Here is a 23038-nt window from a genome sequence, read left to right on the forward strand (position 1 = left end):
TATTTATTTATATATATATATTATATATATATTTATTTATATATATATATAAAATATATATATTTTGCATTTTTAGTAGCATGATCCTGTAACATAGAATCAGAAATTCTGATTTATTCCATTCCCAAAAAGTGATTTATTCTTAGTTTAATATTCCTCTCTTAAGAGAAGCAAATCAGTATACTGGTTTCACACCTCTCAAAAATAATAAGAAATATTTCCAAACTCTTTATTTGTCCCTACAAGCTAAAGCAGCAAAGTATCAATAATTATAAGCACACATCATTATTAACAATAATTTCAGATTCATTCACAATATTTGAAATATAGTGAGCAAAAAGAAATCTTCTTTGCACCTGGAAAATTGTATCTTTGTATCTGAAGTTGCTACCCTCTTTTTCTTCTCCAGTATTTCCTGCTGTACAAAATCTGTTCTCTTCCCGTTCCCATCCGCCCGCCCTGTCATCTGAATTGATATTTCTGTACACAGTACTGTGAAAATACCGTGAAACTCATTTAACAGACTAATCAGATTGAGGGGGTTCATTACTCACCAGTATCATCTCAAAGTACCACATCATGACAAGTTATATAATTTGTGTAATGAAATCATTATGTAAATTATATAAATGACATCATTACACAAATGATGTAAATCACTGCAGAAATCTGTGTCACATGAAATGTTTATTGTAACAAGGTCTATTAAATTAAGGTTTCATTGTGCTAAAAGGAGAAGACCTGCTGCCTATGGCTATGAACTGTACAGACAAAAATAAGTAGTTTAGGAAGTATGTCCTCCAGGGTAGATTTATTCCCTTATTATTATTGAATTTCCCATTGAGAAATACTTGGTAAAGTGCCTTTGGAAAGAGGCAGTTTTCAAACACTTGAAAATTCCTGATAAAGCTGAAAATATGACACTACTGTGTGACCACAAACACATGTTAAGCTGCCAGAGTGCCACAAAATCAAAAATAAGTTATGCTTCGTTAGATCAGGTTTCTATCAACATTTAAGATACCAGCAGTTAAATGTGTTACATGAGCAGTGAACAAAAAATCCATATAAGCCTTTTAGTGTAAACGTAACCTCTTCCCTCTGCCATAGAGGAACACCCTTTTTGATCTATCTAGAAAAGATTGCTGTTTTTGAAAAATGTAAGAAGGGTAAATACTATTCAAAACTAATACAAGAATCCTCACTTCCTTCCAGGATAATTTACTGGTAGATCATTTACAACCATTCTTCCATTATTCAAATATTTTATTTATGTCCAGCTTTGCTATCTTATCTTTCAAACTGTTAAAAGCTGAAAAATATCCTCTTCTACACCTGATATTTAAAAAACATGCTTTCAGCAAGGAAACATAAAATACCCAAATGCCACAGGGACATAAATGAGTAATAATTGATTTTATTTATATCTCACCTTTATTATTTTTATAAAAAATTCAAGGTGGTGAACATATGTAATATTTCTTCCTCCTCCTATTTTCCCCACAACTATAACCCTATGAGATGAGTGGGGCTGAGAGTGAGTGATTGGCCCAGTCACCTAGCTGGCTTTTATGTCCAAAAAGGGACTGGAACTCACAGTCTCCCAGTTTCTAGCCTGATGCCTTACCCACTAGACCAAACTGGCTCTATATAGTTACTATATATTTGCTTTTAGCCTGGTAGTAGAAGTCACTGGACCTTTGAAGCCACTGCCTCTTTCTACTCTTCTGCATTTTAGTTGGAGATAAAATGTTTCCTGAGGGATTCTCTGACATTACATGACAACGTTATCTATCTAGCAAATGTCTGTCAAAAATTTATCACATGCAAGAGGCAGTGAAAAAAGGTTCATGAAAAAAGTTCAACACAGTTAACAACTGATAATACAGAGTGAAAACTCAACAATAAATCTCTTTACTTTGTCCTACTGACTATGTGCAACTAATACAACATTTTACTCCAGAAAATTTGGCAGGAAAACTGTGTACTAGCTTCATAAAGCTACCAGTACATGTATTCCAATATCCAAAAAGAGAAAAGATATCTACTCATTAGTGAAAGGACCTAATTATCATGTAAGATTTCACTCCAGCAGACTTTTTAAAAATGAATTATAACTAATAATGAAGTTTGGAGAGAAATAATCCTCAATTCCTAAATAAAATCATTTTTTATTTCAAAATTAATCATGCATCAGTACTTAGTTAATATTTGATCAATTATATTATTCTATCAAATGAAATAATAATAAATTTATAATTTCTCACTTTTAGGCCCTCAAAGTTTATGTCTTCAACTAATGCTGGCAGGGTTTCTAAATACATACCAGAAATTCCACCTCTTTATATGGAAGCAGAAATGAGAGACTGATCAAAATGTCTGCTTTTTATCTAGCACAGGCCAAAACCTGCTGCCTATGGCTATGAACTGTACAGACAAAATAAGTAGTTTAGGAAGTATGTCCTCCAGGGTAGATTTATTCCCTTATTATTATTGAATTTCCCATTGAGAAATACTTGGTAAAGTGCCTTTGGAAAGAGGCAGTTTTCAAACACTTGAAAATTCCTGATAAAGCTGAAAATATGACACTACTGTGTGACCACAAACACATGTTAAGCTGCCAGAGTGCCACAAAATCAAAAATAAGTTATGCTTCGTTAGATCAGGTTTCTATCAACATTTAAGATACCAGCAATTAAATGTGTTACATGAGCAGTGAACAAAAAATCCATATAAGCCTTTTAGTGTAAACGTAACCTCTTCCCTCTGCCATAGAGGAACACCCTTTTTGATCTATCTAGAAAAGATTGCTGTTTTTGAAAAATGTAAGAAGGGTAAATACTATTCAAAACTAATACAAGAATCCTCACTTCCTTCCAGGATAATTTACTGGTAGATCATTTACAACCATTCTTCCATTATTCAAATATTTTATTTATGTCCAGCTTTGCTATCTTATCTTTCAAACTGTTAAAAGCTGAAAAATATCCTCTTCTACACCTGATATTTAAAAAACATGCTTTCAGCAAGGAAACATAAAATACCCAAATACCACAGGGACATAAATGAGTAATAATTGATTTTATTTATATCTCACCTTTATTATTTTTATAAAAAATTCAAGGTGGTGAACATATGTAATATTTCTTCCTCCTCCTATTTTCCCCACAACTATAACCCTATGAGATGAGTGGGGCTGAGAGTGAGTGATTGGCCCAGTCACCTAGCTGGCTTTTATGTCCAAAAAGGGACTGGAACTCACAGTCTCCCAGTTTCTAGCCTGATGCCTTACCCACTAGACCAAACTGGCTCTATATAGTTACTATATATTTGCTTTTAGCCTGGTAGTAGAAGTCACTGGACCTTTGAAGCCACTGCCTCTTTCTACTCTTCTGCATTTTAGTTGGAGATAAAATGTTTCCTGAGGGATTCTCTGACATTACATGACAACGTTATCTATCTAGCAAATGTCTGTCAAAAATTTATCACATGCAAGAGGCAGTGAAAAAAGGTTCATGAAAAAAGTTCAACACAGTTAACAACTGATAATACAGAGTGAAAACTCAACAATAAATCTCTTTACTTTGTCCTACTGACTATGTGCAACTAATACAACATTTTACTCCAGAAAATTTGGCAGGAAAACTGTGTACTAGCTTCATAAAGCTACCAGTACATGTATTCCAATATCCAAAAAGAGAAAAGATATCTACTCATTAGTGAAAGGACCTAATTATCATGTAAGATTTCACTCCAGCAGACTTTTTAAAAATGAATTATAACTAATAATGAAGTTTGGAGAGAAATAATCCTCAATTCCTAAATAAAATCATTTTTTATTTCAAAATTAATCATGCATCAGTACTTAGTTAATATTTGATCAATTATATTATTCTATCAAATGAAATAATAATAAATTTATAATTTCTCACTTTTAGGCCCTCAAAGTTTATGTCTTCAACTAATGCTGGCAGGGTTTCTAAATACATACCAGAAATTCCACCTCTTTATATGGAAGCAGAAATGAGAGACTGATCAAAATGTCTGCTTTTTATCTAGCACAGGCCAAAAACATGCTACCAATGGGACTCCTGAAAGCTCACCACAGCACAAGTTATTCCATCTGTCACCTCCAGGATCTGCTGCAGCACTTCACCCCAGCTGAAATGCCTATAGCCATCTCTGACTCAGGCCATCCTTCTACTTCTTCAATAGGTTCTAAAAGATTGCTAGAGAAGATATTCATGTTGTGGGCTCATAGACAGATTTCTCTCAGAATCTCCTGCCCCAAATGAAATCTGATATTACAACGGATTAAGACTAGTTGGCTGACCTTGTGACTAATTTGTGTGCAAAGCACAAACTGTGTTTATTGTGTTATATATCAACAGATTATATGCAAATCTCTCCTATCTCCAGTTTAAAACTGTGGAAATAATGAGGACCTCCCATCACAGCTTATCTGTAAGTATGAACCCCATAGCAGGAATACTGTGATAAGCTATGTTGGTTTGCTATATAAGCTTGTATATTGAAACTGGCTGAAAATGCTTGCAGAACTGTTGCTCCATCAATTACCATTCTATAATATTTTTACTCATAGGAAATTATCTGTGGATATGCATTCTTATTTTAATTAGTCTTTTCTGCAAAGCTTCTTTACCCTTTTATTCTTGAATAAAAGAAGGATCCTTCACAATTTTCATAGCCAATGAGGAAGACATTCAGGGTTAATCTTGAGGAAGACAGTTCATTATCTACCCCAAATTAACTACAATTATTGCTGAATCTGCTATATGTATATGGAGTCATTGTCCCGCTAGAGTTGGGGATCAGTTTCAGTTCCTGCACTTCGAAGAAACCCAAACACTTGTCTGGCCTGTTTCCTATATCAAAGCTTATGTAGCTGTTAATAAGTAGATAAGTTACTATAACAGAATAACCCATCCACCCCAAAATTCTACACCCATTTCTTCTTACATACAAGTGTTGTCCATTTGTCATGAACAACAGACTACAGTAATTGCAGAAATGCAGAAAAAGTGTGCTTTTGATCTGTTTCTTTAAAACTCCGGAATCCATAAGCTTCACTTCTGAAATATTCTTTCCATTATCTGCTCTGCTAAGTAGCACTTGGGAAGTCTACAGAGTCAAAGCTTCATTGCTCATCCCGCATACCTGCAATGCCACAGATCATAATTCTGCTATAGGAACATAAGGTGCTTGCTGCCTCAGTCTACTTGACATTGACTAAAACTGGCATTTCAGGGTTTTAGGCAGACAGTTTTCTAGCTCAATCCAGAGATGCCAGGGATGAATTTGAGATTGTCAGTATGCAAAGCAATGAATTACGCAATTGTACAGATTCACAACCAGGCACAGGAAGCAGTGGCACATGGGATAGGAATTGCAAATCTTTAGGCCCGATGATATTCTAATCAGTGGAAGCAAGATGGAGAGGGACCAGGGAAGAGCTGTTTTCTCTAGCATTATACATTCACCCTTCCAAAGTTGCTTTTTCTTTTACTTGACTTATTTATTTTGCTCCTAATTATTCTCTACCCTTAATTACTTTAGTCAAATTTTTATTGCATTCTCCTCAATGATAAACAATTCTGATGCTGTTTTCACACACACAAAAAATTGCATTAATTAATTAAAGTAGAAGGATGTTATCATAAATGTTCTCTAACCTTCTGCCCTGCTTCCCCAAAAATAAGACATCCCCCGATAATAAGCCCAATTGGGCTTTTGAATGCATGTGCTAAAATAAGCCCCCCCCTCAAAAAAAATTAAACACATGCGCAGCTGGTCCCTGCCATTTCCTCTGGTTAGAGTTAGGGAGACAGAGCTGGAAATCAGGTAAGACAGCAAGAGGAGCCCCATCTTGCTCCACACACCCCAAAATAATAGGCCAAGCGCTTATTTTGGGGTTCAAAAAATATATGACAGGGTCTTATTTTCGGGGAAACATAGTAAGTAAACTAGTTTATTATTTTTAAAAAATCATCTGATATAAATTCAGTGAGTCTCAGAGTTCTGAACATAATAAAATATTGGGCAAAAAAAGCTTCCAAAATCCTACTGCAACATTATAGCTAGAAATCAAACACATTATTAATCAAACAGAGTTGTGTTTTAAGAGCATTTAATGTTAAAAGCTTTTTTCTGCATTGTGCACAAACTGGACTTGGGCTGCTCTCTGTTTTTCAGCCCAACCTACCAAATAAGATTGTTGTAGAGAAAAATGTAGAGAGGAAGCACTATACATGCATCTTCAGCTCCTGAAGGAAGTTGTAATGATCCATTAACTCACTCCTGATTCCTGATGAATGCAGGAATGAGTCCATGCAATTTTCTTGGCAAGATATTTAGAAATGGTTTTCTTTGTACCTAAAGCCACAGCCCCCCAGTAGCTTTAAACATTATTGTGTACCAAACTGGCATGCCTAAAAGGAAAGGTAGAACACAAATAAAATCAAATAAATAAATATGCACATTCGGTCACATTTTGGCCTTTCCATTAAGAAACTCACAACTCTAACACACTCTCTCCTGCGTTCCCCCCCCCCCTTTATATATAAATCAGTAGTGGGTTTCAAATCCCGTCACTACCGGTTTGCTATCGGGAGCGTTCATGCAGGCTCCCTTTGCAAGTGCGCAGCGCTTCTGCGCATACAGAAAGCATTTTTGATGACGTCTGGGCGGGTGGCCGGAGCCTCCTGCCACCACCACTACCGGCTCCCCCGAACCGGGGTGAACCAGGAACAACCCATATATAGAGAGAGAGCAAATATATATATATATATATATATATATATATTTCATCTCAAGTGTAAGAAATTGCACATGTATCACTTAAATGCAAACAATAATATAAAATGTTGTTCCAACAACTTCAATTTATTTTACCTTCAGTTTGGTATTTTTGTTTTTAGTTTATTTAATGAATTATGCTTTTAATCTATTTTTAATCACATTCTCATTCTAGTAACATATTCTAAAAGCATTCATACAAAATTAAATTTTAACTTCTACATATGTTCTGCAAGTCGGTTAATATACTTACAATTGGTTTAGAAAAGATCTAATCTACTTATTTTAAATTATAATTCTTACACTAGCATATAATTTAAACATATATTAGTAATTATAATTATACATGTGAACAAGTATTAACAGTTAACATTGTAAATAATGCTCAGAAATAAAACATTTTAATCAAACAGATTTATAACTTTTAAAAAGTAATTTCATCACAAAGACCATTAAAATGCATTTAGGCAGCAACATTTTCACTTCCCTGCAATGACAGCACCAAAAACTCTGTGGGCAGCATTATACAGTGTGCATCTTTCTTCTAAATTCCTGAGGTAGATTGGAGCATTTGCTCTATTACGGAAGAGAGTCATGCTACAACAGCCTAAAAATGTTATAGATGAATGGATACAGAGAAGCTGTGGTAGCAGTATTTTCATTTGCATTCTTCTCCTCAGCACATAGTTTGATTTTTTTTTCCTGCACAGAACCACAATGTGCATTTAAATTTCTTACTTGCGTCAATTTATCCTGAAATAAAATTATTTAGCAACTTCATTTTAATCTGTACCCTCCCTGTTCCAATTCAGTTTCTGAAAGTCAAGGATATTATCACTTAGTGAAACAACATTGAAATCAGCATTTTTTGGAAATATGAGCAAATATATAGCCTATGTACATATGTTACACAACTATTTCAAACCAAGCCAAAGAGAAACATGTTACTAAGAACTGCTTTATCTTTTAGCTAGTGGCATCCTGTTGCTAACCACTTAGAGAATAACAGCCTTTATTAGTTTTTTAATTACATGGTAGATTTTCACTAGTTCTGCTACTATAGTTTTTAATAGTCAATCAATTTAGCAGTTTTAGCACCTTTAACTTACTGCCAGTATTTTTTAAAATATGTGGCAAGTAAGTTATAAAGTATTTCAATCATTTTAAGACTCCATTCAAGAACCACTGTAAATATAATCTTCCAAGGTGGCTCAGGCACCTTATCTTACAGATGACAGATTGCTAAATGAAAGCTACACTGCAGGTTGTTGTACGACCTTGGAAATGTGTTTTACTATGAAATATACAATACAGATATTCTTGTTTTGTTACCATATTGCTATAACCTGGTAGAAATATTTCATATTACCTTACAGCATATTACCAGTAGCACTGGTAAAACATTTTAAGCCATGTAAAATATTAATGTTTTGCACAAGTTTGAGCAAATTAAAAGTAAAATAAATGTCTCTCATTAATTGAAATCTAAGAAAGTATGTTTGCTGTTATCAAAACTTGGGATTCCTATTCTCCAACTCAGAGGAACAATTCATTTGCCACATATTTCAAAATGATACTGTAGGTAATGGGAAAACCTCCTGATTTCCCCCCCCCCCCATAACACAAAAAGGTCTTTCCAAGCCCTTTCATTTCATTACCACTGAGTTATATAACATCATGCCCTGATGTCAGTTCCAAGTTTTTAAGCTTCATTTATAGGTTTATCATAGCACAGCCCTTGAAGCATGCAAGCTTTTTTTCCCCTCCTCATTATGCAAGGAAAAGTACCCTTCCCAGGCAGGCCCAGCTTCTCTGATGACATCGTTAATGCAGAGCAGCTCCTGCTATGCAGGGGACACAGCACTGCCTGCAAAACCAGGGGAGGGGAAAAAATAAAATAAAATAAAACTCTTTGCCCTCATATTATTTATCCATTTGCAGCAAGAGAGAATTAAGGACACATATTATCCGGTTGCTCCTGCTGCTACTATTGTTTTTTTTTTAAAGTAGGCTATGCAGCGTTATTTCTGTTGGAACCCACGAGCACGCAAGTACTGTATGAGAAGGGAACTACAAACCCGCACTTTCCCGTGGGCTCCGAGACCCGCACAAACCACCCTTCCCCCGCAGTCAACAGCGTGCGCCCAAGAATGCAGACCCTCCTGTCTCTTCCCTAGGTCGGGGGGCAGATGGGTGTGGACCGGGGTGGGTGGGCAGGAGCTAACCTTAACAGCTGCTACTCCGCCTATTACCCCAACGGGAACCGGAGCCCCGCAGTTGTCTAGCTCGCCGGCCTGTGCGCAGTTCTGTTCTCTACCCCCCCCACCTCGTCCGCACACGGCCATTGTCACAAAGTCTGCAAACGGCCTCTAAGACCCGGCTCGGTGCTGCTTTGCGGCGTTACGACGCTCCCGTTATCCGCATCCAGGCGTCCTTCTCTCCAGCTGCTGCAGCCGGCAACCCCTCTGACCGGGGTTGGGGGGGGGGACGACTGGATGTGGGGCGAACCGCGGCATCCTCCCCTTGGTCGTTTTTCAATCCTAACCCCACCTTCCGTCTCTCTTGAGCAGGGTTAGGTTAAAAACCAAGGGAACGGAGTCTCGCCCCCCCCCCACGCCCGCCCGGTACTCCCCGCGCAAAGCCCCTGGAAAGAGAGCGGCGGCTGGGGAGAGAAAACCCACCTGAGTTTTAAGTGAGCTCGGGGCGCGCCGCAGGAGGAAAAATGCGGACGCGGGAGGTGCGGAGGCAGGAAAGTGGCGGCGGCGGTGGTGGTGGTGGCGTCGCCCGCTTTCTTTTCGCGAAGCAGACTCGAGTCCGGCGAAAAGGCGGCAGCTCCTCAAGGCAGCTTTCCTGGGCCCTCTCTTCTCCTCCTCCTTCTCCCTCCTCCCTTCCGTGGCTGTGCAGTCTCGCCCTCCCTCAACGCCTCGCGGCCGCTCCCGCCCACCCGTCTTGCTCCGTGTAGGCCAGCCGGGCTGTGACAAGACCTGGAAGCGTAGAGCCAGACTGCCTGCCTGCCTGCCTGCCGGAGTCGGATTCAGTGCTAAGTCATCCTCCACCCCCCCCAACCGAGCGGGAGCAAGCGAACGAGGCCCCTTTCCCCTCCTCCTTTTCAGCGGGTCTTGGCAAAGGGATGGCGACGCGCGTGGGTGTGCTCAGAAATGCCAGGAAAGGACGCCCAGCTTACCAGCTCTCTTTAAAAAGGATACCGGAGTAGCGGCTCTTTACAAAACAGAATGCCGTCCTTAGGAGAAATGACCCATGTTTTCGTTTGTCGACTTCAACCAATCATAGAAATAATCCCGCTGGCTTTAGAATACGGTGTTTGGATGCACTTACGCATCTGACCAGCTACTCGTACCTACGTTGAGTTGGGTAACAGAGGTGTATATACAGCCTGCGTTGCAGAGCAGCAAACAGACAGGTGGATAGATGAGTGTGTACAGGTGATCTGAAGTAAAACTGAACGAGTAACACTGTTATTCGTTTTAAATATTTGTATGTGCTGCCCTTCAAAACAGGTTCCCTGAAGATGAGGAGGATAAAAAAATTATAACAGCAGTTTTAACAGTTTGGGTGCTAATAGAAAAAAATGTGAAATGTAATAGGTGATATGAGGGTTTTCCAAAGACACACACATAAACACACACAGACACCCCTAGGACAGAATCGAACAAGTTGCCACAGCCAACTTGCCATGCCAACTCACCGCAGGTCAATTTAACAATTCTATTTAATTATTTAAAATAAATAAAAATATTTAAATTTTGTCATTTACATTTCATTCTGTCCCTCCTTTTGCATCCTTTAATGATTCTATCCCACCATTTCTTTGATATTAGTGTAACTTGTCCCACAACAAGTTGTCCTGTGGTGATATGGCCGTGGCACGTTGGCCTTGGTGAATTGTCACAGACCCCAAAACTTTAAACTCTCTTGTAGGCTGGGCTGAAGAAACCAACCAGCCTGGAGGGGTATTGTGAGCGTGTGTAAACTTGAACCTACATCTCCTTGAGATCAACAGGTTGGATTTGCACAGTAAGAGTTGTTTAATCCAGTTACTAGAGTAGATTGAACACTAGATTGAACGATAGCAACTGCAACAAAAAAGTAAATACCCAGACTGGCCATAGGTTACCACTTTCTGCTATTGCACTAGGATTATTAGATACTCTGTTCTGCAAGGTGACGTTGGTAGAAATAACTCAAATCTTGTATGGACAAGAAATGATTGACTTCTGACATCAGCAGCATACATAATCATATGTATTTTAATATCTCTAGTTTTCCATATTAGGGTGATGGAAGGAACAAAGAAGCAAGACTCAAGGAGCTAGAGACTTGGAAGCATCCCATAGACTTCTTGAAATAGTTTTGATTTCTCGTGTTCTCAATAGCATGCTACGGTACATACAAGATACAGTGCCTTTCACAATCTCAAAACCACCAAATGGATTATTGTTTGGATCAGGGTTTTTTCCAAAGATTCCACAAGAATTATTTATTAGATTTATATCCCACCTTTGTTTTGTCCAGTGTTTCCATTGGAGACTTAGATAACAAAAAGTTAATTTGAATGCAGTTATGGTCCATTGCTGCCTCTTAATCAGGAGTTCTGGGATTTTTCCTGTTTAACAGGTTCCATGGTATGAAACAGTTTTAAAACCCATGGTTTGGCCCAGATAGGGTGAGAATTCTAGATTTTGAATCCAACAAATTTGGAAAGCAGTTGCTTTCCTAACTTTATAGAAAAGTAATAAATAGTAGAAATAATCAACTCTATTCTGTAGGAACATCTTGCAACTCAATCCAAATAATATACTATCACACATTGTGTAGAATTAGAGGGCAGAAGAAGATGAAGAAGAAGCAGAAATGATGAATAATGCCTTTATCTTTTATAAAAGGCCAGATGACTCAAGCAAGTTATCCATCCACAAGAGAAAGGAGAAACAGAGTCATTTAATAAAAGGAAAGCTTGCCAGGAAATAGTCCAATTGCTGTATCAAACATGTTCTTAATGTTGAGGAATGACCTTCAGCTCTATTTGACAGCTGCAAAAACAGTAATCTTCACTATAGGATTCTTACAGTGCAAACACTCTGATCAGAAATGTCACCAACTCTTTCAGTGATTCTGGAAGAATCTCTACTAAATGCTGGAGTATTCAATAATTTAGTATTTGGGAATGAGATTTTGCCGAACAATTCTGAACACATTCTGTGGGCTCATCAGTGGTGGATTTCAAGATTTTTTACTACCGGTTCTGTGGGTGTGGCTTGGTGGGCGTGACTTGGTGGGTGTGGCAGGGGAAGCATACTGTAAAATCTCCATTCCCTCCCCACTCCAGGGGAAGGTTACTGCAAAATCCCCATTTCCTCCCGATCAGCTGGGACTCAGAAGGCAGAGAATAGATAGGGCAGGGCCAGTCAGAGGTGGTATTTACCGGTTCGCCAAACTACTCAAAATTTCCGCTACACCGGTTCTCCAGAACTGGTCAGAACCTGCTGAAACCCACCTCTGGGACTCATCCAACAGCGACTGTGATGTGCTTTCTTTCCATCATTGAGATAGGAGGAAAATATATAAATATAAAGCACTCTACTTTTTTTATGCTTTGAGAATGAGATTGGTCAGTGCTGTTACTCTAATGAAATATAAAATACTATAGGACAATGATTGGTGGGTTCCTTGTCAGCCTTTCATCTTCCAGCCTATCTTGCCACCAGTCAGTCTCATGAATCCAAAAATATTCTTCAAACATTTCTAGTGTTGCAGGTTCACCTCATTGAGAATTATTTTATACTTAATATGGAGAAGCAAGGAAATTGTCTAATCAATTTCTTGATCCACATCCCTGACAGTTGTGTTTTTGGATCCAGAAAAAGCAATTATCAAAAAGTTGAACAAAATTTATTAACGAGATCCAGAAAATTTGTTTAAATTTGTTTACTGTACATGGGTAAAAGTAATTTTATTCAGTGGCATTTGCCAAGGAAAATCTTTATCGGTTGTCAGCTGATATACATATATTGTATTCAGAAGAAAGCATTAGGAGAAGAAACAATGGATGAAAACTAGTTAAGGAGAGAACCAGCCTAGAATTAAGGAGAAATTTCCTGACAGAACACTTAATCAGGGGAATAGTTTGCCTCCAGAGATTGTGGGTACTCCACACTGGAGGTTTTTAAGAAGAGATTGGACAACCATTTGTCTGAAATGGTATAGGGTTTCCTGCTTAAGCAGAGGGTTGGAGTAGAAAACCTCCAAGGCAGGGGTGAAATCCAGCAGGTTTTGACAGGTTCTGGAGAACCGGTAGTGGAAATTTTGAGTAGTTTGCATTTGCATTGGCAAATGCAATCTCTGGGTGGCCCCAGAGTGGGGTGGGAATGGAGATTTTGCAATATCCTTCCCCCAGGAGTGGGGTGGGAATGGAGATTTTGCAGTATCCTTCCCCTGCCACGCCCACCAAGCCACCCCCCTCCAAGCCATACCACGCTCACCAAGCCACACCCACAGAACCAGTAGTAAAAAAAATTGGATTTCATCACTGCTCCAAGGTCCCTTCCAACTCTGTTGTTCTGTTATTCACTAATTTTGCAGTACAATATTCATTGGGAAAAATAGTCCAGCATTTAGTCTTATATGAGATTAATTATCCCCTCTCTACCATCATTACCAAAATAAGATGTGCAGATAAAATGTTTGGTATTTCTCCTAATCACAGCTGAAAGAAGATTGGAAGAAAAGAGTCCAGTGACCAGGGATGATTCCACAACAGGCTTGCCAGACCAGAAGGAGCCTAGCTCATTGGTTCTCTTTTATACTTTTGGGATCTTCTGTTGCAATAGCAGGGATAATACTACTTTTACAGGGGTGAAATGCTCCCGGTTTGGACTGGCTCACCCAATCCGGTAGCGATGGCGGATGATGGTTCGGAGAACCGGTAGCAAAAATCCCTGGCCCCGCCCCCTGCCTCTGCTGAACCGCACCATCATCAGAGGTTTGGTTTTTTTACTTTTAAAAGCAGTTTTTCTTCAGCCAAAAACATGCCTTTAAAAGTTAAAAAAAAAAAAGCCTTTAATGATCCCGCAGCTCAGCTGGGATCATCAGAGCCTTTAAACTCTTTTTTTTAACAACCTCTTCTGCCAAAGAGGTTGTAAAAAAAATGGTTTTAAAAGGCTCCTCTGGCAATTCCAACTGAGTTCCTCATCACCAGAACCTTAAAAAACATGTTTTCTACAAGCTCGTCAGCCGAAGAGCTTGTTAAAACAATTATTTTAAGAGGTTCCGGGCTGCAATGAAGGAATTTCAGCTGGGATCGTCAGAGGAGCATTTTTTTTTTCCTCTGGTGATCCCAGATGAGTTTCCTGATCATCACAGGCTTTTAAAATCATTTTTAACAGCCCCCACTTACAAGAGCCCCCACCCATCCCCACCCAATGCCCCCTCCTCACTTACCTATAATTACTGCTCCTTTCGGGCTGGCAAAGTCATGCTTTACTTCAGCTACTGTAATCAGTTGCATCAGCTAGCAACTGAATCTGCCTGCCTAAAATCCATCTCCTTGTGAGCAACTGAATCTGCCTGCTTTGCTGGCTGAGGAACTCTGGGAGTTGATGTCCACAAACCTTAAAGTTACTAAGGTTGGAGACCCCTGATCTAAATAAATAAATAAATAATAAAATAAAATAAAATATTTGTGCAGCTTTCTGAGATTTGGTGTGTTTCTGTAGTGTTTCACTCTAACTACACAAACACACAAAATCTCACAAAGCTGTATGTGGCATTTTGTGTGTGTGTGAGTCAGTTGTGTTGTGTTGTGTGTGTGTAAAGTGTGAAAGTGTGAGATTCCTGCTTGTTGCAGGGGCCATTTTGGGTGAAGTGCAGCTGCTTTTACATTGTGTGCAAGTCAGTTGTGTTGTGTTGTGTGTGTGTAAAGTGTGAAAGTTGGTTTTTGGTACCATTTATTGTTTTGTATACTTCGTTTATTATTTTTATTATTTATTGTTATTGGCCAAGCCCACCCAGTCATCTGACCACCAAGCCACACCCACCAATTAAGCCACACCCACAGAACCGGTAGGGAAAATTTTTAGATTTCACCCCTGTACTTTTACTCCAGAAATGCTTATACTATCCAAGGAATCATTTACCTGGCAATTTCTTGCACTACTGGCTTAGTATCTTGCCACACAAAATTAAAAGAATAGAAAGCAAATACTGAGGAGGAGGAGAAGGAAGTAATCTTACAATTAATATGTGAGTCATGCCACTCAGCATATAGTTAATTCAGCGGAGATGGGAAGAAATGATGCGGCACCAATTGAAGCATACACTCCAAACTATATATTCAAGCCTTCTACATACACTACACAGTTGTCAGTGAGTATTGATTTGACTCATTCCACATTTGTGATGATATCCTATGAGGAAATTTAGTATTTTCATGGATTTATGTTCTGTCATCCTCCCACCTAGATGTGTGAAGATGCAGATGGAGTCATTTTCCAGATAATAGGCAGTTAAAAGCAAATCCTGTTTAATCCTTACACAATACTTAGTCTGTTTTTCCATAGAACTGTTACATTTAAGTTCTCCTATAATTATTCCTTTCTCATTATACACCAGAGTTAAACTGGCAATAGTATTTAGACATCAAAAATCATTGGCTAAATTTAGAACACAACTACTAGATGATGCCTAATTCTGTAAACTAACTGTGAAAGCATAGGGTGTTGCCTGGCAAAGTAAAAAAAAAAAAGAGGACATAAACAGCATGCCTTGAATGCCATTTATATAACAACCCTGCTTTTTGTAGGATTAAGTTGAGAATCTAAGCAGTTAAATGTAACAAGGGTCATTAATACCATAGAGAATGAACAGATGCAAATCAAACACAAGAATAAGATATGTAGTCTTTCCATTCTAAAAAGTGAGCATTGCCTTCTTGATATTAGCTGCAGATGACAGTCACCACCAGTCTTGTCCAGATGAACCATTCCAAATTAATTCATTTTTGACATAATTTGAATAGATGACATAAATTTAAATGCAGTACCATTATTATTACTATTATTATTATTATTATTATTCAAGATAAACTTTAATCTCTATTAGGTTCATTAGATGGCACAGTTATAGAGGATGCAGCAAGGCAGTGAGAGCTCATTGTGCAATGTGGCAGTGGAACAGATGAGAAGAGTTAAGGTGAAGATACTGTATCGTAATTCATAACTTATTCAAGGTACACTTTCAAGCAAGAATGAAAGGAAATGGAACAGAAAGCAATACTGTATGAAGCAGCATGCTGCAAAGCAAATTCAAAAGGCATCTAATGCTCCCTCTGGAATCTTTTAAAATCCTTAAAATATAAACCCATTTTTTAAAACAATAATAAACTATTTGCAACTAAACAAGTGAGGTAATCAATAGTAAACATCTACACAATATAAATGGATTGTTTTTGTTGGGCTTATTATGTTTGGTAAAGCTGCTAATAATGATTGGTTGAATTAATCTATACTCAAGGAAACTGAAAACGATTAGGTAGGTTTGTTTGAATGAGTGAGCAGAACAGAACAGCAAAAGCTTTGGAAGATATCCAGGCCTAAGAAAGGAGAGGGCAATACTCTCATGTAAGATGATTCAAGGAATATTTGTCCAGAGGTATAGGAAGCACCCCCACCCCCCATGAAAGAATCAGAGGGAAAAAAACAATAACTAGACAAGCAAGTAGGCGATTCAACATTATAGTGCCATGCAAGAATGAAATTAATATATTGAAATAATCAACTAATTGATTGGGAATGCAGTAGACATAGTGAGCAGATATGAACAGTTACCTTGCTTAACAATCTCAAATTACTCCATACACCTTTGCTCACCTTATTTGATAAAATGTTAGACGGGGTGTATTTAATTTACCAATATTAAAAACATTACTATTGACTAAAAGGTATTCTCCAGATAGCCAAGGATGATCTTTTCCACACAGAAATTAACTCCTTTCTCTGAAGTACTTTGCAATGTCCTTAGATAAAAGTAGGGTGGGCCCAGTGTCTACTATATGGACACTCTAATATCTGCTCCTGAAAATGTTACTATCCAAACTTATTGCTCTAAGTTCACACTTGAAGAAGCCATGCACATTTTTAAAAAGAAAGGGAAACTTATGTCCCACATTTTACTATATCCATGTATTTACAACATAAATTACCAATAACTCATGTTTTTGCTCAAAGGTTCATAACTTAGATCAAGAGCAGGAGATTATTTTGAATAGGTAACACATACTATCTTTGAAGGTCTTTGGAAGATGTTTTTCATTATTAACATAAAAGAGCAAACTACCTTTTCAACCTTTGCCAATGACAAGAAAGAACCATTTGTGACAACAGATTACTTCAGAAAACTACCTGTAGAAAATTCACTCTTAAAATGAATATAGTTTTGAAGTTGTGTGTTAATTCTGGGATAATTTCATAGATTTCCTGAAATATTTTTCAGATAAGAGTTTTGGATTCATTGAAAAAGAATACCTTGCCTATTCTTTTTCTTCCCTGACAAAAAAATTGAAAGCCCAAGTAAAATATATGTATTTTTCAAGTCCTCTGACTATATCTAGGAAGAAGACAAAAAAGTCATTAGAAGATAAGATTTCTAAGGGGATATATTTTTTTTCTAAACATTGAATCACAGTTTAAAATTCCCTCACAGATTATACATAAGCTTTCAAATGACTTGAGATCAAATAGATCTAAACCTATTACAATGCCAATTATAAGGTAAACCTGACTAATCACTCAATTAACTTTCTTAGTATAATTAGTGGCTTTCTAGAGAACTCTTTGGGAGTTTAATCAAATGGATGCAGGAGGACAATATACTGTTGAAAGAGCAAATAGGGTTAGGGAAGAGATGGTCAATCTGCTTCGTTTAGTGGGAAAGTACTGCAATAGCCCTTGGGGCATCTGTCATGGTATCTTTATTGATTTACATAAATTGCAGTGCAATCTCCATGAAACTACCCTTGAAAAGTATCCAATAGCTTCAGCTGTTACAAAATGCAGCCACATAGGCAATTTTGAGCACCCGAAGAACAGTGTGTATAACACTGCATGAGCTGCATTGGGTGATCAGTTTACTTCCGGATCCTATTCAAGGTGTTGTTTATGATCTATAAAGCCCTACAAGACAGTGTCAGGTTACCTATGGAACCATCTTCACTTGTTTTATATATACTTCTTTGCTGCCTTTTTAACGATTTGATGTTGAGATCTAACAATGCCTATTTGAAAGCTCACACAAATATTAATACACCATCATTTGTGGATTTATATACATTTATATACAACATTTGAGTGTCCACTTATAAGGACTATAAGGCCAAGAGTTTACTAGAAATTAGATTTGTTAAGAAATGGAATGGCTAACTGTGTTATCTGCCTAGCATTCAATATTCTCACCAGCAAGAAATGAAATCCCCTACAGTGAAAGAAGGGTGAAAGGTGGGAGATCCTAAATCTCTTCTCATAAAAGATTTCTGAATCTATACCAGCCTTGCCTTCCTGTTTCAGTGTAGCTAATTAATGCTGCTATTTCCTATCTCTCAGGAAGCTGCTTTTATGTAGTAACTTCCCCTTATGAAATAAATAAGGCTGAGAACTTTATAGTCTGTTTTTTGGGGGGGAGGTGAGTTGATAGAAATGAAATGAATTTTATACTGCCATCTTCTGGTTCTATAGAATCAGATGTGTCGGTAATTGGTGTTATCTCATACTTTGCCAGGTAGAAAGATTTAGCAAGTTTGCTTGTTTCATAATTTATTTAACTGCTTCCAAAAGAAGAGAATAGATGTTGCTCAGGATTGAATTGTGGAGTCTGTGGTACCTTCTGAGCTTGGTTGATTATTTGCAGACCTTTTATTACCCAACCAAGAAAAATTAATGCTACGGAGGGTGAGGTTTATATAAAGCAGTTTGCCCTGCCAATATTGGTGGCCATGTGGTTTTTCTCATTGATAGTTCCTTGATTAGGGTATTGTTTTTGCGTGGTTGTTTGTCTGTTGTTAATCTCTGCTTATCCCTGCTTATCTAGGTGTTGCCTGCTGGAGAGGATGCCCTGGCCCAGGACAAGCACAGGCATAAATATGCAAAGAGATTGGGGTTTTTTTTTCTCCTTTTACTAAATGAAGCTTGCAAACACAGACACTACATAAGGGATCCGTATTTTTTAATCTATGTGTGGGAATGCTAAAGTTTCTAGACACTGCATTATGGTCTGTTCTATGAGCCTGAAGAGTAATGATTCCATGGGTTTTCCTCTGATTTGTTGATATATTTGTCCATCAAACTGAATGTAGGTAGTGAGGAAGAGGATGATGAGGTCCATGATTTTGGATATTGTGATTATTTGCTCTCCTCTATGAGCTGTCCAAGCTTTTTTGTAAGTTCTTTGGCACACTGGGTTCCCTAATTATGATACAATTGGATGAAGAGGTATGTTTAGCTTGTGTATTTTAAGCACTTATAGAAGTGGGGGAGAATGTGTCCACTGCTTTTCATCTGTCACCGTTATTCTTTTTTGATTTGCCCTTTCTTGATTAGGTTGCGCTTTCTTGATGAGGTCTAGTTTCTGTATTGGGTTGGGGCTTACTGGACTATGTTTCTTTGTCCTCCAATAATTATGACATAGGACTCGAGAAGCAGGTGGGCACGGAGAAAGATTAAGTTGTCTGCTGGATACTTGATGTGAGGAAACAAAAACCCATGATGCTGAATGCTCTCCAATTACAACCATCCTCCCTAGAATCGAGGCTGGAATACTATACCCAATCAGGTAGCATGTATAGGATATAGAAGCCATGGGGCATGCCTGAAAAGTCAGTTTGGAAGCTTCCCAATTGGTTCTAAAAGTTAAGCATATATTGTAGTGGATTTACATTGAAATCCAAGAAATATAATTTAGAAATTAGAATTAGCATTTGCCAATTGCTATATTGTACATTATTTCCTTGTTTTTATTTTTTTTCTTATAAATTTTATTAAGTCTTCACTAAGAAAGTAAAATGATACTGGCTAATAAACTTTGTCTCATGACTTTTTTCCTATGTATAGGCATTGGCTATCTATAATATAAATCCGGAGTCTCCAATCTTGGCAACTTTGAGACTTGTGGACTTCAACTCCCAGAATCCCTCAGCCAGCAAAGCCCACAAGTCTTAAAGTTGCTAAGGTTGGAGACCCCTGATATAAATCTAGTGAAAATAGGAAAGTGGCTCTGGATTATTGGTAACGCAAACTCTAGACTAGTTTTCTCCAGCTTTGCAAACAGTTAGTGCTTTTAACCATTGGAAAGTAAGTAATCTGCAACCCTTTCCCTTCTTCCAATAGATACTCCCAAATGACTAGATTTCCCAACTAAGGAAAACTTGTCTTTTTTTTTTTTTTTGCACATTAAAAGTTACAAGTCCTCAAGCAATTTTGTTTAGAATTTCTGGGAACCAATTAAATAAAAATTCTTCTTGTAGTGATGCTGCTCTGAGGAGCAAGAAAAGAGGTCTTGTAACTCTCCTCTCACTTCTTAGCAACTATGCAGTGGATCTCTAGGTTCCTTTAGTTTCTTCTGCCAGAACTTACTTACTCTCTCTCTCTCTCTCTCTTTCTCCCTCTCTCCCTCTTATTTTTACCATATGACGATCATTAAGGGTTTTCCCTTATGATTCTTGACGAATGTTTTATTTATTTTATTTTTATTTATTTATTTGTCATAACAGTATATATAAGCATAAGCATGAAATAACTATACAATATATAAGCATATATATAAGCATAAGTATGTAATAACTATATTAATTGGATATAATGAAAGGAAACATTAGGACAGGAACTGTAGGCACGCTTGTGCTCTTAATGCACGCCCCTTACAGACCTCTTAGGAATGGGGTGAGGTCAATAGTAGACAGTTTTTGTATCTTTTCTTTTTATGTCTACTGAGAGCATATACACCAAGACAAATTCTTTGTGTGTCCAATTACACTTGGCCAATAAAGAATTCTATTTCTACTTCTATTAAGCTAATTCTTCTCCTTTCCCCAATAATGATAGAAAGAAAGTACTGTACATATTGGTCAGTATCGTGATTCTTGCTGGTTCTGGTAAAAAGACGATGCAGATTAAAAAAATTCACTATGCTAAGAAATGCCATTTGTCAAAACCAAGGTGCAAATTAATCTTTATCACACAACACGCAACTGGCCTTTTCAGCTGCCCAGTGAACTGGTACGAACAAAACCATGAATAACAGCAGAAAAGCCATTGTTTGGTCATTCAATTGACCACACAGATCAACTGTCCTGTAAGAAAATGGCTCTGGATTATTGGTAACACAAACTCTAGACTAGTTTTTCTCCAGCTTTGCAAACAGTTAGTGCTTTTAATCATTGGAAAGTAAGTAATCTGCAACTCTTTCCCTTCTTCCAATAGATACTTCCAAATGACTAGATTTCCCAACTAAGGTAAACTTGTCTTTTTTTTTTTTTTTTTTTTTTTTTTTTTGTCACAACAGTATACACAAACAATTGTCATAGATAAAACAACATATTTTGAAGAAAATTTATACATATATATATAAGCATAAGTATGTAATAACTATATTAATTGGATATAATGAAAGGAAACATTAGGACAGGAACTGTAGGCACGCTTGTGCTCTTAATGCACGCCCCTTACAGACCTCTTAGGAATGGGGTGAGGTCAATAGTAGACAGTTTTTGTATCTTTTCTTTTTATGTCTACTGAGAGCATATACACCAAGACAAATTCTTTGTGTGTCCAATTACACTTGGCCAATAAAGAATTCTATTTCTACTTCTATTAAGCTAATTCTTCTCCTTTCCCCAATAGTGATCGAAAGAAAGTACTGTACGTATTGGTCAGTATCGTGATTCTTGCTGGTTCTGGTAAAAAGACTATGCAGATTAAAAAAATGTGAGCCATGGTGCATCCGACTCTATTCACTATGCTAAGAAATGCCATTTGTCAAAACCAAGGTGCAAATTAATCTCTTTAGTTAGTTATTAACGCCAAAATCCATAGCTAAGGTTTTCTGCGTCTCCCTGCTGCCATCTAGTGGTCACCCAACTCTTGCATTCTCCGTATTGGTGGAGACAGCAGCCAGGCTGCTGTGGGTTATCCTCATCTGTTCAGATTGGTGGATTGAGCCTGAAGATCTGTTTAGTCCCGCCCCCATAGCTTCATCCTTCAGACTGGATAGTCCTGTGGGAGTAACTGCCTTCTGATTCTGGTTGTTTAAATATCTTTTATTCTTTTCCTAATTTCAAGTGTCTGCGATTGCCTTTTGGCTGAATTTGGTGTCTTGGTAGAGGTAATTTCATTCAGTTGTATTGGGGATTTCTTAAAGTGCCTCAGCCCTTCTGTATTGTGGTGTATACATATGTATATACTACTGAAATTCAATTGTTTTTTAAATATTTGGAGGAGTCTAGCACTCCATGTGGGCTGGGGCTGCTTTGTTTCTTGGTGCCTTTTTTTTTATTATTTCTTTTTGTCACAACAGTATACACAAACAATTGTCATAGATAAAACAACATATCTTGAAGAAAAAATATATATAAGTAAAAAAAATATGCATCAACTATATTAATTTGATATAATGAAGGGAACAATAGGACAGGAACAGTCGGCACTTTTGTCCCTTTAGTCCTTTTAGGAATGGGGTGAGGTCAATAGTAGACAGTTTTTGGTTGAGGATTTTGGGATTTTGAGTAGAGACTATGGAGTTCTTCCTTGATTCTGGCGCTTGAAGAGCTTCGTGCTCTTATTTAGGAGAGCCAGGCAGCCATTTTTGAATGCTTTTGCATGCTGCTTGAAGCCTTGCCTTGTGCTCGAATTTAAATAAATGGCTTTAAAAGGCTGCCCTGCGCCTTTCTGAACCTGCAACTGCGGCCAATGATGTGGAAGCCAATTGCGGCTTGTGTTCTGCAGCTTCGTGGTCTTTTGGAGAACCACCATGTTTGGTGGTCATATGGAGGAGTCCAGCGCTCCAATTTATGTTGGGGGCCATTTTGCCCGGCAATGTGGCTCAGAATTCTCCTTTTTAATTCTGCTTTGTAGCTTTGACTTCTGCAGCCTTATAGAGCCGATTTAAATGGCTCAGGGAGGTTAAAAGTTTAGCCTTCTGCCTGAAAAGTACTGGCTTGTTT

The 23038-nt window shown here is 37.8% G+C and overlaps 1 protein-coding gene across 12 annotated transcripts in view; it reads right to left on the bottom strand.

Moving 5' to 3' along the window:
- The window catches only part of OSBPL6 (oxysterol binding protein like 6), a 109396-nt gene extending 99721 nt beyond the window's left edge, over positions 1-9675 (bottom strand). For all 12 annotated transcript variants that reach the window (XR_009155939.1, XR_009155940.1, XM_058189608.1 and 9 more), the window contains exon 1: positions 9498-9675. The gene's annotated coding sequence lies outside the window, so the exon portion shown is untranslated. The remainder of the gene's footprint in view (positions 1-9497) is intronic.
- Positions 9676-23038: the final 13363 nt, after the last annotated feature.

This window comes from Ahaetulla prasina, chromosome 1, assembly GCF_028640845.1.
Source record: "Ahaetulla prasina isolate Xishuangbanna chromosome 1, ASM2864084v1, whole genome shotgun sequence".
In the NCBI taxonomy this organism is placed as follows: Eukaryota; Metazoa; Chordata; class Lepidosauria; order Squamata; family Colubridae; genus Ahaetulla; species Ahaetulla prasina.